The following is a 17200-nucleotide window of genomic DNA, read 5'->3' as shown; positions in this document are numbered from 1 at the left end:
CCTGATTGACAGTTTTCAGTTGCATCAGCTGTTCCTGCATAAACAGCTTTGCAGGGTATATTTACAGGGAGCCTCTTGGATTAAAGCCCAAGACGCTGCAAGTGGGGATTTCACTCGGCGAGAACTCCACATCCTTCATCCCCCACCGGAGCGTTTGTGGGGTGTGTGGTGAGAACTCCAGTGAAACAGGGCTCTGGAGGAGTCTAAAATTAGCTTGGGCAAAGAGGAGAAGAGAGAGAAGCTAATCCAAAGGGATAATTAATTTGTTTTAAATACCTGAAGCTAGAGGGGACAGCCTGGAAATGTCTCAAAATTGCATCTTTTGGTGGTGGCCCATCGAGCGTGGGGAGCTCGGTTTGGTGGCCCCAGGTTCAAGTAGGACTTAAATGTTGAGAAAATGTTTTTGAGAGCTTTCAAAGTGTTCATCCCACAACTGAAAGGAGAGATAATGGTATGAAATGGTGCCTTATGTGTTGGAGAGAATTAAGTTTCAAACTGCAGTACCTTAATCTGATCCAAAACTTCCCAACCGAAAGCGCTTCCAGTTCTGGTCAGGGTTTCTGCTGGTGCTGAGCTTGGAGGATGATGAGGTTAAAGAATGGAAATACAGGCAAGGTTTTGAAATTTTAAGTGGTAATTCTGTCTTCTACAGCCCAGATTTTTAATTCACAAGGCCCTTGATAAACACAGGTTGAAAATCATTGCCGTGACAGAATCACATGTTGGAAGTTGGACCAGTGAGATTATTTTCAGGTTTCTTGTTTGTTAGGAGGGCCAGTGTTGGAGTTCCTGAAAATAAACAAGATTTGCAGCCTTCAAATGAAAACCTGAACTGGGATTATTTTGTAGGGCAGTGGCAAGAGTCACCTGGTGACTCTGCTGAGGTTCAGAGGAGCTGGTGAGAGCTCAGGCCCGGAATCGAGAGGTTTTTGTGGTTACTGGTGGTGGTTCTTTTGCATTTTCAAGAAGGTTTCTTGAGGGTGAGTGATCAGAGGTGCCTGGTGGTGTCTAAACTAGCTTTGGTTAAAGGGTGAAAGCTTCTAATGGGCATCACTTCATTTCCCTGCCAGCTGACCTACTCTGAAACCCTAAAATTACCCCCAGTGTAACTGGGGGAAACAATCCTCTGAAGGAAGAGGATTTATTCACTTTTTGTACTGTGGAATGCTTTAATTTTAGATTGAAAACACAGAAATGTGTTAAGGCCTGCTTTTAAAAAAACCTCCAAACCCTGAAAATACAAAGAAATTGTAGGAAAAGCCACGTTTCTGTTTCAGTTGTGCAAGTTGTGATGACACAGGGAATGTGCCATCAGGTAACGCCTGAGAATGGGGGTTTGTGATAAAAAAGTGTTTCCAGAATGGGAATTTTTCACTCCTTTGTGCTTTGAAAATCTCTCCAGGACTTTTTGGGAAGGGAAGAAACCTAAGAGTTATGGTTGTAGTTATGTTGGTAGTTATCCTGGCAGTTTGGGATGGTGCTGTGTTCCCACCTTGTGTTTAGAAGTTCATGTTCCAAAGTTATTGTTGCATCTCATCCTGCTCCTTTTAATCCCAGTGTAACTCTGTGGTTGGTTGGTACTTTTTTTTTCCCCTCCTCTCTGTGGAGATTCCATCTAAAAATCCTCTGGTTTTATAACAGCTTTCTGGGTTTGACTTTTTGACCTGGGAATATGTATCTTAAAAATATTGAGTTGTCTGGTTTTTAAACTTTGGAAGAGCTAAAAATCTTCTTTTCTTAAGCTTTGTAAAGAAAACAGAGCAACATAATATCAAATAATTCTCATCATCAGCGTGGTAATGCATAGAATGCACCAGAGGTGTTGAGAAGCAGGCAAATGTGATGCTGTATTGTTTGATAAAACATTGGAGGTGCTCTTAACTTTAAAAAAATCTTTAAAACATTGAACTACTCATGTTTGGAAAAGGAAAAAAAAAACCAAACCAATCTAATGTTTGCAATTAGAACAGTGCAAGAGCAATGAAATAATCAATCCTTGCATAGGTACCTGTCTTCCCCCAGCTGTGTTGCTTCCTAAAATATAACAAATCCAGAGTAAAAACTTCTGGGAAGTTCTTGGGTTGGGTTGAGTTTCCAATCTGCAAGTGCTCAGGTGTTGGTTTTGTGTAAGAACAGCAGGAGAATTTCGATTTGGGCCGTGTCTCTCACATCTCACACTGCTCATATTTGAGCCCCTGATTTCACTGAGCCTGTAGCTGCTTTAAAGAACATTTTCATGTGTGTCAGTAGTAAAAAACAAAAACAAAAACAAAGCAGGAAAAAAAACCCCTGTGAGTAAAAACTGTGTCCATGGGTTTGGGGAGAAATCAGCCAGGAAGGGGTCAGGTGAAGTTAACTCAGTGAAGGGCAACGTTTCTCATATTGAAACTGGAAGTTCTGCTTTTCAGAGAAGGAGTCATTGACCTCAATGAATGATAACCTTGAAGTCAAGAGACTAAATTAATGCTCCACTTTCTGTATTTTGAGATCAGGAATGTGAAAACCTGGACAGCTAAAGTTAGATTCGTGCATCCATATTTAAAAAGAAGTTGCCTATTTAAAAGAAAAAGGGCTTTTTTTTTTTGGTTCCCCTCCTCCAAAATGGCTCAGGACCTGGGATACTGAAGATTTTCAGTTTTCAGCCTCAGCCCTCATCTGAGAGGAAACAAATGACAAAGATCCTGTTCCAGGCTTTTGACATGGAATGTCAAACTCTCCTGGTGGAGAACGCTGCCTTCCTTCCTCGGGAACAGAGCAGAGCATCTAACCCAGAAAAACTTGAGGAGCCTGTTGTTATATATAGCTTTAATAACTTGGAGAAGTAATTTCTGTTCATTTTGTCTCCTGTTTCGTGTGGCCCTCCTTTAAAAACTTTGGGAGTTCATTTTCAGCAAAGTATTAAGTTTCTTCGGGATGAGAAGCGGTGCTCCAGCTGTTGTGGTGCAAGGCTGCAGTTTATTTCTGTTACCTGTTTCTGAGGGCAAAGACTCGCTTAGACCCGAGAAAAAATTTGATTTTGAACCACAAAAAAAAATAAAATTCAGAGGAAGAAGTGCATCATTAACTGTTTAAAATACTGAACACTTCCAGAAGGGTTGGTCGGTGCGGTGAGAAGGCCCAGGGTCTACCATGACCAAACCCAGAGTCTTTCTGCGGCATTTAAAGTCATCAGAGGAGCAGCTGGAATGGAAAAGGGCCCTGTGATGTCAGAGCTCGGCCTGTGAATTGAAAGTAAAGGTTCTCTTGGGTGAGGCAGTGGATGGCGTTTGGGGCTGCTGATGGAGCCCTGGAGCTGTGCTGGGTGCTTTGCTGGCTCAGCTGTTTGCTGGGGTGAGCATCCCGTGGGGGGCAGCTCAGCTTTTGTGTCCTGTTCCCTGGGCTTTGGGGGGAAAACTGCTCGTGGATTGCTCCTCTTTAGCTGGGTTGGGAGGTTTGGGAGTGAAGTGAGGAGGGAGGGTGGGTGTTGAGGTGAGTTTGGGCCCGTGATCCTGGGGGAGCCTTTGGTTGATCCCTGCAGGGAGCGTCTTCCATGGCCCTGGCACGGGCAGGACTTGAGGAGCTTTCACAGCTTTCTAAGAATCTCATCTGAAGCCTTGCATTCATCCCAGGGGGCAGATCTTCCATTGCAAATAGATTTATTTGTATTTCCTGGAATCCCTGAGGTTGGAAAAGCTCTCCCAGCCCGTGGATCCCCCCTGTGCCCCATCCCCACCTTGTCCCCCAGCCCAGAGCACTGAGTGCCACGGCCAGGCCTGCCTTGGACACCTCCAGGGCTGGGCACTCCAAACCTCCCTGGGCAGCCCCTGCCAAGGCCTGACCACCCTTTTTGGAGACAGAATACCCAAAATTCATCAGTTTAGACCAGACCTATCACCTGGACAAGCTGAACCAGTGGCTTAACTTAAACTTGCACCCCTTCAGTTCCTGAGCATACTCTGTAAAACCCACAGGCAGGGAGCAGATGTTTGTGGGAGACATCCTGCTTTACAAATCATGCAGCCAGGTGGAAATAACCTCTCCCTCCATCCCTGGAAGTTGTATTCATCTGGGGTTAGGATTTAAACTACAGAGAGAGGCCATAGGATGGCTCTTAACAGCCAGGCCTGAGTACCTGGTAGTTCTTGGTAGGAATTCTGTTTGTAATCCTTTATCAGGCAGGTGGAGGGCAAGAACTGGGACAATATTCCTCCTAAATCTCACTGAAATTGGACATTCTGCCTTCTTAAAGTCTGTATTTCTCTGTTTAATCAACCTGATGCTTCCTGTTCCATTCATTCCCTGGTAGATGCTTTTTAATGTTTATTGGTATCCAGATGTTCCAGTGCCTAACTGGGATGCCAGGCTGGTGTATTCCCAGCTTGCCAAAGCAGATAAGAGACACTCAGGTTAAACCCTTCTGTCCCAAGAACACAGTTGAGCTTAAAATGTCGTAAAACTGCAGATGTTTCGGCTCTAAAATTGTCATTGTGGTGAAAATCATTCTCATTATTCTCCAAAACATGTATTTCCTGATGAGCTGTTGAGGCCAGTGATTAGATTAGAGAGCAAGAAACAATCTTTTGTGTTCATGATGGCAAATGGAAAGTTCTGACCTTCCAGTTGTCCTGGGAACAGTGGGAACAGCATCCCCCCATCAACCCAGGGATCTGCTGGGGCCTGGTTTGGGGTTCAGCACTCCCTGGGCACCCCCATCCAGCTCCTGGTGACTTTAAGTTCCCAAATATCTTTGGGGGTCTGGATTTCAGCTCATTCAGGTAGAACCAGCTGGTGGCCATGTGAAGGTAGAACAGGTGACAACCAGTTTTGTTCCAGGCAGAGGCGAGAGGTTTGTTCTGGATTTCCTCCTTCCCTGGGGGAATCTGTTGGTTCCTGCCTTTTCCTAACACATTGGTTATTATAGATCTCTTGAAAAACAGGATAAAAGCAGAGTATTAAGGTTTTTTTGTACTGGTTTGTTCTGGATCTTCTGGTTTTTTGTTTTTTTTTTTTTTTTTTAAATACTCCTGACTTTTATTTCACCGTGTGAATGAATCCACTTTATGTGTGAACAGAGAATCCACCCTCGAGTTTGTTAAACCCTCCAAAACTAAAGTTCCCAGTTCCTCAGGGCTGTCCCACCATTCCAGAGGAATAAAGAACTTTCTGGCAATCCATGAACATCCCTGCACACAAACCAGCAATTACAGAACCCAAAAAGTGAGGTTTTTTAGGTTGTCTGTAGTAGGACTGTCATCCATCCTCGTGCTCCTCCATCCAAGGTCCTGAATGTGCCTAAATGGAATGAACTCGATCCTGCAAGTTTTTACATCTTAGGAAAAGCATCTACAATTCTCCTGCCTTATTAATGTGAGTTCTGACCTGCCATCAGTGTCTCTCAGTCCATCACATCCCTCTCTGTGAGTTGGATTGAATATAAAACTGCTGGGATCCTCCTGTAGGTGTGGAATAGTGGCTTACATGTCCTATATCAGCTTAGAAAATATATAATAAATTAAAAAAAAACCAAAACACTGAATATGTTTACCAAGTACTAGTTTGGAGTTTGCCCTTTGAAATATTCCAGCATTAATATAATGATGATAAAATAAAAGGTGGGTTTGTGTGCTATAGTTTAGAGCAGTTTGGGAAAATCTTGATGTGTCCGTGCTTTGTCCTTGGTGATCCTCGACGTCCCTGACCTTTGGGGCTGGTGTGAGCAGGGACTTCTTCGAATAAACCTTGTAGAGGAGCAAGTTGAGCAGCCCAGCCCCTGGAGCAGGCACTGCAGCTCTCCCACAGTGCATTTTGAGGTGTTTTCCTTCCCTTGCACCCCAGGATTTTACACAAATGAGGCTACACAATCCACCCTTTCCCAGTTTGCTGTTTGGAAGGAGTTTTTCTCCAGACTTTTCACCAGACTCTCTCAGGCAGAAGGCACTGTTTGTAAGGGTAAGGAGCAGAGCACTCAGAGGAGATTTAAGGAGATTTAACTCACCCACAAAGAGGCCCCTTTTTCCCCATCAGGAACCTGAACATTCCCAGCCCGCTGAGCCGATCCCGTGGAACGGACACATCCCTGCTGGGTCACTGTCCCAGCCCCTACAAGCCTGGGTGGCTGCCTGAAAAGCTGCCTGTTGGGAAGGATTCCTGGAACATGCTGACTGCCACACATTCCCAGGAGTTACTGGGGGAGAGCTGGAACGCTGCACGGATCATGGATCGTGGATCTGGGCTTGGGTTCCTCAGCCCTGAACCTGCTGCTGCTTCCATGATTCCTCAACTTTTAATTCCCTTAAATCATTTTTCCTTTGGAGGTATCTCAGAACAAGAGTGATTTTTTTATTCCCCTTGATTTTTTCTTCCTCCTTTTTCCCCTTCTTGTTCTACCTTTTATTATTTATACATAATATATAAATATACACCTATCTATGACTTTTTTTTCCCGACCTGGAGCTGCAGGAAGATTCTTTGCTTCCTCCTCACAAAGCCAAAGAGAATTTTGTGCATTTTCCTGTAGCTTTTCCTCCATCTTTTAAGAAACCTTATCCATCAAATCCTTCTTGGCTTTATGGACTTTGGGGTCTCTTCTGGAGAAAAGAGATTTTCCTCAGGAAAAAAAAAAAAAGATGCTGTTTAACACCCAAATCAATGGGTCAGTTTTCCAGTGAGGATTCTACCCCTTCAGTTTAAATTCCATGTGTGTTGGGCTTTGTTTCCCTACAAAGATCCCGGTAGCAAAAGGCCCCCAGGCAACAACTGTTTGCATCCCTAGAAAGGCTAAAAAGGAGTTGTTGTGAGTTGGGTGGGGTGTTTTTTTTTGTTTGTTTTGTTTGTTTGGTGTTTTCTTTTATGTCTGGAGGCATGTGGAGCTCCAGGGGAAGGCAAGAAGCAAAACTTGGGTGTTTTTTGGTTTGGTTTTTTTTTTTTTCCTTGGGAGAAATCCAGACTCCATAGGCTGCCATCCAAATGCAAAAATTCTGACACTCTCTTGCTCAGAAAAAAAAAAAAAAAGAAAAAAAAGAAAAAAAAGTGCCACCAGAACAGAGCCAGCTGAATACTCCACTGCCTCAATAGAAGGCAGTTTCCTGAAATAGAATTTGGGAGCTAACTTTGTCTAGAGCAGGGATTTGGGTTGAAAACACTTCCAGATCCACGGTGACGTCTTTTTCCTTGGAGTTGCTCTCTCTGGCTCCAGGTATTCCTGTAAACGCTCCGTGTGTGTTAAGAGGAACAATTTGTGTCCTGGAACTCTTGAGTTATAGCCTGAATAATAGGAAGGAAAAACCTGCTTTACCTTCTTTTCTCTAGGAAGGGATTGGTAGAGAAGAAAATATAATTCTTGCTTCCATAGAATCACAGAATCATGGGATGGTTTGGGTTGGAAGGGACCTTAAAGATCATCCAGTCCCAACCCCTGCCATGGGCAGGGACACCTTCCACGAGCCCAGATCGCTCCAAGCCCCGTCCAACCTGGCCTTGGACACTTCCAGGGATCCAGGGGCAGCCACAGCTTCTCTGGGAATTCTATCCCAGCCCCTCCCCACCCTCACAGGGAAGAATTCCTTCTGTCCAAACACACTTTGCAGGGACACACTTGCTCAGTGTTTGCAGCTCGGTTACAGTGTTTTAACACGGTGCTTTACTTTGTAGCACACTTTTTTTCCCCGAGGATCTGGCTTTATTAACAGTATCTTTTTGCCATCAAAAATCCACATTATCCTCCACAACAGATTAGCAGGAGCTTCCTCTTTCCAAGAAGCTGCAGCAAACCATTAGGAAGATGGTTAATCTCCCTCCTGGATAAGCCTTTTGATCAATTTAGAGAAAAGTGAATTGGTGTCTCACGAGCGAGTCCGTGGAGCAGGCTACTTAAACAAAGTGACTTGGGCTCCTTTCAAGATCAGCTCCTTAATGAAGCGTCTGAATTTCATCAAAGACCAGGTAATTAGACAGGTATTGCACCTTTGGATTAATGGGACCTCTGACAGAGGCCTGGCTTTCCTTATTTCCGAGGTAGGAACTCTCTGCGAGAGAGAAAACAAGAAATGCCTCAGGAGGTTGTTGGAAGCACCTGCAGAAGGTGCTCCATGGAAAAGCATCCCTGTGCTCAGTTTTGAGGAGTCAGGGAGTCCCTGTTCTCCAGCTCCTTCTGGGGTCCTCGGTACAGTGACAAGGGAAGGGACAAGCATGGGAATTCCCAGTGTGGCTGTGCCTGATGTGCTCCTGGCCCTCAGGAATGAAGTCCTGGCTCGTTCCTCCTCTGAGAACACAAAGTGACTGCAGTGTCCCATCCTTCTGGAGCAGGAGGTTGTAGCCAGGTGGGGATCCACAGCCTCCAGCTGTGCCAGGGGAGGCTCAGGCTGGACATCAGGAGGAATTTCCTCACTGAAAGGGTTGTCAGGCGTTGGAATTCGGGATCGTCCACTCCCACCCTCACCCAGCACCGACAGAATCACCCCTAACCCATGTCCCCAAGGCCACCTCCAGATGCCTCTGGAACACTGTCAGAGAGTGACTCCACCACCTCCCTGGCAACTTATTCCAGGGCCTGGCCACTCTTGCAGGGAAATTATTTTTGTAGTATCTGATCTGCACCTCCCCTGGCAAAATCAGTGAGTCCTTGGGGACGTTCTGAAACCTTGGACTGGTGGCTGAAGGTGGCACTCTGAACATCTACCATGCTTTCCTCTCACAAATCACGGCAATTTTCCCACTTGTGTCCACTCCCTTTTGTTTGCAGAGATGTGTGGGAAGCAGAGGAAGGGGAAAAGAAGGGAATTCCTTCAGGGCAGCTTCCGCTTGGCCCCGGCCGGGCTCTCGGGAGCCGCTGAGGATTGTGGCGTTCCTACCAACCCCTGCAGGAGCTCTGAGGGGCCTGGGTGAGAGGGAGTGACATTTTGCAGCAGCTCTGTGCTCTCCACTGTGAGCACTGCCAGGGAACAGCAGCCTGTTGCTCTCAGCCCAGATGCTTTGGCAGATCTCACCTCGTGTGTGTCGCCGCTGCTTGGCAGCGGGGCCGGTGCTGCAGAGCAGGAGGAGCAGGTGCTTTGGGTTCCTTCTGCTCATCCTGCACCAACTCACTGGCTCTTTGCAGTGGGTTTGGAGCACCATAAACAGTGTTGGTCTTTTTTTGGGGTTTTAAACTCTTAGACAGACTCAGTAAAAAGTTGGGCAGGCGCTGGATGAGGATGAGGAGTTGTGTGGCTCTGGTTTTTGGGAGATACTGGACTTGTTTTATGCTCTCCCCCCAATTCATAGAGTGATGGAATGGTTTGGGTTAGAAGGGACCTTAAAGATCGTCTCATTCCACTCCCCTGCCATGGGCAGGGACACCTTCCACGATCCCAGGTTGCTCCAATCTGGGCTTGGACACTTCCAGGGATGAGGTGTCCCAGAGCTCTCTGGGCAGCCTAAATCATCCCTGCAGTGACAGAAAGTCCTGTTACCTTCAAGACTGTTCTGTAATGGCTTTAGCTGATGTCCTGCTGGTGGTGACATTTCTTTGCAGCCCTTTTGAAGCCTCTCTTCCCACAGTAGCCTAACACAGCCCTCAGCCCTGGGCAGGAGGCCACTTCCAGCTTCTTCCCTCTTCCCTTGGAGTCTGCTTCCCAGGAAAGAGTCAGGCTGTTAAACACTCCCCTTCCCATGTGTGTCTGCCAGAGCCCTGCCTGTGGGAGCCATGCACGACACAGGGGGTTTTATTCACTGAGAACACTCTTTTTAAACCCTAAAGTTTGAGGTGCAGTGGTCCCTCAGCCTTTATTTAAATAAAGGGTTTGTGTGTTATTTCTTCACTCTCCTTGCCCTGCAATCCCTTTGCTCCTTGGTAGGAGGTTGTGGTTCTTCAGGTTGCAGCACAGCCGTGTCTGGTGCCTGTCAATGGGATGCTCAGAGTGTGCTTAGGAACTGGAATTGCCCTCTGCCCAGACCAAGGACACGGCTGGGTTGGAAACTCTGCAAGAATCGAAAGCCTTCAGGGGTCAGAACTTCGTGAACATTTCTGCTCTGAACCGAACTTGGGATGAGCTTCCCACAGAACGCAGTTTTCAGCTGAAGCTCGAAGAATTCCTTGTGTGTTTTTAGTGTTTGGATCCTGGCAATCATTTCACATCCTCACCTTTCCTTAGAAACCCTCAGGTGGAATCCTCTTGTCCGTCTGGAGCTCTCTGGAGGCAAGAAAATCCAACCCAATCCAAACACCCAACCAGATTTTCCTTGGTGTAGTTTATATTATAAGTTTGGGAAGAAATCCTTCCCTGTGAGGGTGAGGAGGGGCTGGGATAGAATTCCCAGAGAAGCTGTGGCTGCCCCTGGATTCCTGGAAGTGTCCAAGGCCAGGTTGGACTAGGCTTGGAGCAACCTGGGCTGGTGGAAGGTGTCCCTGCCCATGGCAGGGGGTGGGACTGGATGATCTTTAAGATCTCTTCCAACCCAAACCATTCCATGATTCTGTAAGATGTAGATGAAATTTAAAAGTTATAAATTTGCACAGCTTTGGTACTTGGATAGTGTTACTTCCATTATTATTATTATTATTATTATTATTATTATTATTATTATGAGCAAAAGCCCAATTTTAATAGTTAGGAACTACTGCGTAGCCTGTGCTAGGAAAAGTAAAGCTTTAGAAGGAAAAGCAGGAGTTACACTTCAAAAATAGTTCTCTTAAGTCACAGCATCATCCTAAAGGAACAGTGACGGTTTTTTCTTTGGTTTGTGGGTGGGTTTTGTTGTTTTGGTTTGGTTTCAAATGCTCTGGGTTTACATTTGTGTTACTTGAGAGAAATTAATGCAATTTACGGTGAGCTCCACTTTGGGCTGGCGTTGTTTGGATCACTGGAGTCTGGCAGCACTAGTTTTTTAGTGGTTTTTTAGCTGCAAGGATATTCAACCACACTCAAGTTTTGTGTTTTTTTTTTTTTCTCCTTGGAAGCCACTGCTTCAAGATGAGACAAACCCAAAGAAGTAATTACTTCAACTTAAAAGTGCATGTCCTAAATAGAGAAATTATTGCAAAGGCAGGAAATTGGCCTTTCAGAGAAGGGCTTTGGAACTGGGAGGTTTGACTGGACTTGTGAGAGCCTGGCTTTAGTTCTGGTTTCAGTTGGGCTTCTCTGTGATGAGCAGCGAGGCAGAGATGGAAATATTATTAAAACTTTTTATTGGGGAGTGATTTATTGTTTAAGGACTTGGGAAGTGCGAATGGAGCTTGTCAGGCCTGGCTTGAGATGTCTGTAAAAAGCTGTGTCAGAATATCAGTTATCAAATCATTGGGAGCACAGCAGGGGGATTGTTTAGTTACGATTTACAACCTGGGAGGACTTTATAGAATAGTTCTGGTGCTTCCAGGCCACTTTGGAGTGAGGAAAAACCTTGAATGTTGTTGTTTTTATGAAGTATAGTATGGATTACCAAGGACAAGCAAGCCTGGGAGTCTGGAAGGATTGTGGTTTATAGGAATTATATCAGAATTTGTGTTATTAACACGGAGAATAAAACAATGTAATGTCTCCCAGTGCAACAGAACTGCTCTGCTTGGTGCCAGAACTGAGGATGTGCCGTGAACTTCTGCCTGAGTGAAAGGAATTAAATTCTTCCAGGAAATCAGCCATTGGAGGGATTCCCTGGATTCATCACACCAGCAGATTCCCCGTGATCCAGGTGGAATTGATAGCAGTGGATACTTTTTTTGCAGTTCAGTTTTTCACTTGAAAAAAGCCTCTCTGTGTTTGTAAGTCCTCCAAAAGCTTCTGTTTGACAGGAATTAGGCGTGCGAGATGTGAATTTTTTTTGCCAGTTTGGAATTAGGAAAGCAAAGGGACTTGTAACACCAATAGGGCTGGGGAAGGAGGGGATAGAAAACCTGGGTATTTACACACACGTGCTGAGTGATTTTATAAAACCAGGCTGGTTTTGGCTTAAAATTGAAATTAAAACCTCATCAACAACTCCAAGGGAGTTGATGGTGCCTTTGTGGTGACCACCAGAACGTGAGCTGGACGGACAGAACACTTTGCAAACCCAACGTTGATTCTTTTAAGTGCAGAGAGTTAGGAAGGTTTTGCATCAATCCCTCACACGCTGTACGTGTTCCAAACTGCACAAGTACTTGGAGATCCTCCCCCTCTCTCCTGAAAGCTGTTCTCTTTGGTCAGGTATTGAATAATTTATATCATGTGAGACTATTGCACATGATGTATTCAGCCCTTGTTTAGCTCTTACATTAATGGTTTGGCATGCTGGCTGTACATTGATATGGGAGATGCTTCCCATTTTTTCTCTACCAACTGTTTAAATATATCTTGTGCCTCAGTAACTGCAAATGGGAAATAGAATAATTCAAGTAATTTCCCCTGATGGTTTTTTTATGAGTAGGAAAAAATTTTTTATCCTTTATTTTATTTTATTTTATTTTAATTTTTTTATAATACGTAATGTGTTTGCACATTAAAGGAGAACTTTAAAAATGATCCTGATATTTATGGTAACCTTATGTTTAGCTGGAACAGTGGGATGTGAACAGGGAAGTTCAGACTTCAGGCCAGGTATTGATTTGGGATAAAATACTGGGTGTTTTCCACCTCTTGGATGGTTTTCCATGTTGCCATGTAGGAAATTTATTCACTCTTGAATTAGTTTTTGCACTGAAAATCGCGAGTGACGTTATTTCTGCTCGCTTTGGGGGCTGCACCAACACGAGAAACTCGGAGTTAACTGCTGATAAAAGTGTTTCCCTGGAAGGACAGTGGGGCAGAGCAGGAGAAGGATTAGTGCTGCAAAGTCCTGGCCCAGTCGGGATTGCCTGGAAAATCTTGTAAGCCCGTGTTGGGATAACGCTGCTCCTGCTCCCTGGGTGGCTGCTCTGCTGCAGGGCTTGGCAAGATGGGCTCAAAAGCAGCATTTTAGTTCCAAAAGCTGTCAGGAGATAAAGAGTAGATGGCCCTGGTTTTGGGGCGTGCACACACCGAGATATTTGCGTGTGTTTTAGGGCATCAAAGGAAACATTTCCGTGGGTTTTCCCGCTGATAAAAGGTCCGAGATGAAGTTGTCGCGTTTTCTGAAGGAGGGAGCCGGTAAAACTTTGAATCCCTGTCGGCACTGGGGAAAAGCAGGTTGTGTGGTTCAGACCTGCAAAGTTTGGAGCGTCCTAGGGATCCGTGGAGAAAATAGGGACCTTCCCCCCCCCTCTTTATCCACCACCCAGGTGAGCGGCGCGGGGAAAGTCCCACCAGGATCCTGGGGGGGCTCCAGGGCTGCCGGTGCTTCCCACCCTGTTCACCTGGGCAGGAGGGCTCTGCTCCCGCTGCCAGGCACCTTCCAGAGGCACTGGAGAACAGGAAGCACCCCCCCCCACCCCGCTCCCAGGTGAGGGAATCGCAGCAGCGCTTCCACATCGCTGTGGGCTGGGAAAGGGGAGTAAAAAAAACATGCCCGGCATCGGGATCGGGATCGCTGCGGCCGCCACGGCGTAGAGGGATCCGTGGAACTGCTGCAGTGGCTTCCAGAGTAAGTCTTGTCAGTCTTTGCGTTTCGAGACGCCGGTTTTCCAGACCCACGGCTGTGCCCGTGGGAAGGGGATCTCCCGAGGAGAGAGGAGCCTTGGAAGCGGTGCTGGTCAGTGTGGCTGCTCTGCTCCTCCGTGGATCCACACAGTCACAGGCACAGACACGACTGCTCTGGCAGATAACCTGATTTTCCTTTAAATCGCTGACCAAAATTGGCTTATTTCTCCTAGGATGCTTCAGTCCTTTTAGCGGTGGTCGGAGGAGCTGGAATTCATTTGCTTAAAATCTGCCGGGGGGTGAATAATAATAATAACAATAATAATAATAGCAATAATAGTAATAATAATATTAATAAAGGATGTTCTTTCTTTAGGCTTAAACCCAAGCCAATTGAACAGAAAATGATCAGAAATGAAACAGAAATTCGCGTCCTGTGGAAAAGGGAAGGACAGGAGTAGGCTGGGATTTTAGGAGGTGACCTGACTTTAAGGCAGTGGAAAGGGAACTTTACAGCTTTTCAAAGCCCTGGGAAGGATGGCAGCCGAGCGAGCTCCCACTCGGGGAAGCGTCGGGATACGCTCTTCCAGCATCCCAGCCCTGGCGAAGGCGTCCCGGAGCCGGGCAGGGAAGTTGGAATCCTACGCGCGGCGCTTATCCATAATCCCGTGTATCATGGCTGCGCCGCCCTGCCCTTGCTGTGGGGGTGAAATGTAGAACATGAGGCTGATCCTCGGGAGATGGAGCTAATTTCGCCCTAAACTTGAAAGTGTTAACAGCGCCTCGCGAATGTGACAAAGCTCAATCGCGCTCCTTGTTTATGGATCCCGCTCCCATTGGGCGCCCGCCGGCAGCTCTGCCCTGGCAACTGGGCGCGCTCATTTGCATAGCGCGCCGCCATTGGCTGGCGCGCCGGGCGGCTGCGCCAATCAGGGCGGGCGGGGCCGTGGTAGGCTATGCTAATGAGGCGCTGTTGCTGGGGCGCGGCGGGCAGCGCGTGAGGGGAGCCGGGAGAAGGAGCGGCTCCCGCTCCCGGCGAAAAACCGGGAAGCGGCTCCCGCCGCCGGCGCGCGGCCCCCGAGCGCCTCCCGCCCGCACGGCCCTCACGGCCCTCACGGCCCTCAGCACCCACCGCTCTCCCGCTCCGCGCCCGGCCCGCCTCGCCTTGCACACGCTCGGGGTCCTGGGGGCAGCCGCAGCCTCGCCGGCCAACTTCGTTATATTTCCCTTTGGTTTTGGTTTTATTTATCGGTTTATTTTTAATTGAAACGCCTGAAAGTGGCCCCTGCGGAAAGCGCGGCTTGGACACACCCACCCCCCCAAATAAAGTGAGCTCGGATGTGGGTCCGGCTTGGATGTCACTCCCCTTTCCCCCCACCCGTGTCCGAGATAAGGATCTGGAGCCGGTGTGGATATGGAATAATCTATTTATGGAATGCACATGCATGCTTACCTTTTAAAAACGGGGTTTTCACCGACCCCACCCCGGACAAAAACAAACCTCCCTGTGCTGGAGGTTGAGTCCGGCTTTTTTCATGGAACACTCGCACATTTACCTTTCAAAAATGGGGTTTTCACATCCCCCCCAGAGACCAAAAACCACCCCAACCACCCCCCTCAGCTGGAGGTTGAGTCCAGCCTTTTTCATGGAGTATACACACACATTTACCTTTTAAAAATGGGGTTTTCACATCCCCCCACCACAGGAAAAAACTAAAATCCCAACCACCCCCCTCAGCTGTAAGTTGAGTCCGGCTTTTTTTCCTTCCCTGTGTAGCATTCCTGCCTAAGAATTATGGGGAATCTGATCTTAAAGTATATTCAGTGCTTAAATCTGCATCTGTAGCTGTTCCTTTTTTTTTTTTTTTCTTTTTTTAATTTATTTTTCCCCCTGGTTTCCAAACCTGCCTTTTCTCCTGTTCAATCCTGGATCACTTTTCCTTTCTCCAGTCCCATTCCCCATTCCCTCCCTCTGCCTTCCTTAGTGTCCAGTTCCTGGGCTTTCTTTCCATAACTACTCACATTCCCTCTCTCCAACTCAGTAAACCTGCCTGGAAGGTTACTGAATTATTTAACTGAGTAAATCCAACAACATTCCATGTTATTTTTTGCCTTTTTTTCCTTCCCCTTAGCATAAGTATCAATATGTATCTGATTTTTGGTGCCACTGGTAACTGTGGAAATTCCTTTGGCTGGCAGATTTTTGATTAAATCTGATTTTTCCTTTGGTGGAATTTTAATTTTTGACAGAAAACTTCAGGTTCAGCAGAGGTAAATTGAATTGCTCTTAAAGCAAACCTTTTCACAGGGAAACTTGGTGATTCACAGGGAGTTTCAGAAGCTAAAAACTAAAATAAAATATAATTTGTGCGTACTTAGAGTTCGTTCGGAGCCTTCTGAAGTGCGAGTTTAGAGCATGTTTAATGAAAAAGTCGTGTCAATTTAAATGTTATGTCACCAAATTTCTGTTGCATTACAAGATTATCGTGGTTTATAGGGTATTTTTCTCCTTATTTGACAGAGTTTGACAGAACTTTGTGTATAATCAGTGTTTTGGTTTTCACTGGGAACTGAGGGACAGGTGGAGGGGTCTTTCAGCAAGATTAAATATGGACACAGGGTTGGAATTTAGTTGTTGGAAAACCTCTGTCTGGAATAATATTCATGCTTTATTTTATATTTCTGCTTTGTTTTGTTTGTTGGGTCAAGGGTTGGACTTGGCGGTCTTGGAGGTCTTTTCCAACCTTGATGTTTCTGGTGGTTCTTCAAACTTTCACCAGGATCGTAAAAAAGTAGATCTCTGTTTTCCCCCTCTCCTTTATATTCCCTCTTTTTAAATGCCAGGCTTTCCATTAAATTAGAAAACTTCCAAACCTTAGAATAACTGCATAAAATCATAAAATACTCAGAAATGAGGAGGAGGAGAGAAAAAAAAAAGAAGCATCAGAAGCTCAGCCTTGGCACATTTCCACTGGTGACCTCTGGAAAATGAGTGTTTTTTAATTTGGAGTATTTGAATAATTTGTTGGTTTGTTGATTTTTTCCCCAGTTTTAAAGCCTCTTCTTTAAATCTGGTTTATTAAATACTCAATAATAAAGCATTGATTGCTGAGATATTGTTTCACTCACTCATCAGCAGCCAAACTACTTGAGTTTGACCAGTGGTTTGGGATGAAGAGCTGGGGAAAGGAAAACTTCTTGTGGCAGGAAAACTCCTGAAGAATATCAAATTTTAATATTAGATATTTAATATTACATTAGAAAACCATAACCCCATAAACAAAATAATAACTGTTTTGTTGTGTAAATACACGTGCACAGTTGAGGCTGTTTCTTCTCCAAATCCTTGGATATCCTCTCCTGGAGGATCTCAGGAGGGCAGTATGTCAAAAAAGGTGGTTTTTTTTACTCACTAGTCTGTGTTCCTTGTGTTTTTAAAGCCTTTCACGTGCTGTATATTCAAAATCAGAAGTTTAAAGTCGTGGAACCCTTTCGTGCCTGTCCCGAGTCTCCCCGTTCTTCTGCCGAAAATCCAGAATATTACAGAAGGAAACCGCTGTTTGTGAATTCCAAGGATGCAGAAACAATGCCCACTCTATAGAATACATATGCAGCCAGGAATAATTTTATTTGGAGCGCAGTCTGAAGGGGTGTCGAGGGATATTATGTTAAATACAATGGAAATAAAAAGATCTATTGTACGGCCACCTATTGAGCGA

At 45.8% G+C, this 17200-nt stretch overlaps 1 protein-coding gene across 2 annotated transcripts in view; it reads left to right on the top strand.

Annotated features, from left to right (window-relative positions):
- DYRK1A (dual specificity tyrosine phosphorylation regulated kinase 1A) overlaps positions 1-17200 on the top strand; it is a 63267-nt gene that overhangs the window by 22802 nt on the left and 23265 nt on the right. The gene's annotated exons all lie outside the window — the stretch shown is intronic.

This window comes from Myiozetetes cayanensis, unplaced genomic scaffold, assembly GCF_022539395.1.
Source record: "Myiozetetes cayanensis isolate MyiCay16 unplaced genomic scaffold, myiCay2020 scf5-8, whole genome shotgun sequence".
Classification (NCBI taxonomy): Eukaryota; Metazoa; Chordata; class Aves; order Passeriformes; family Tyrannidae; genus Myiozetetes; species Myiozetetes cayanensis.
This window is presented reverse-complemented; position numbering and strand designations above follow the sequence as displayed.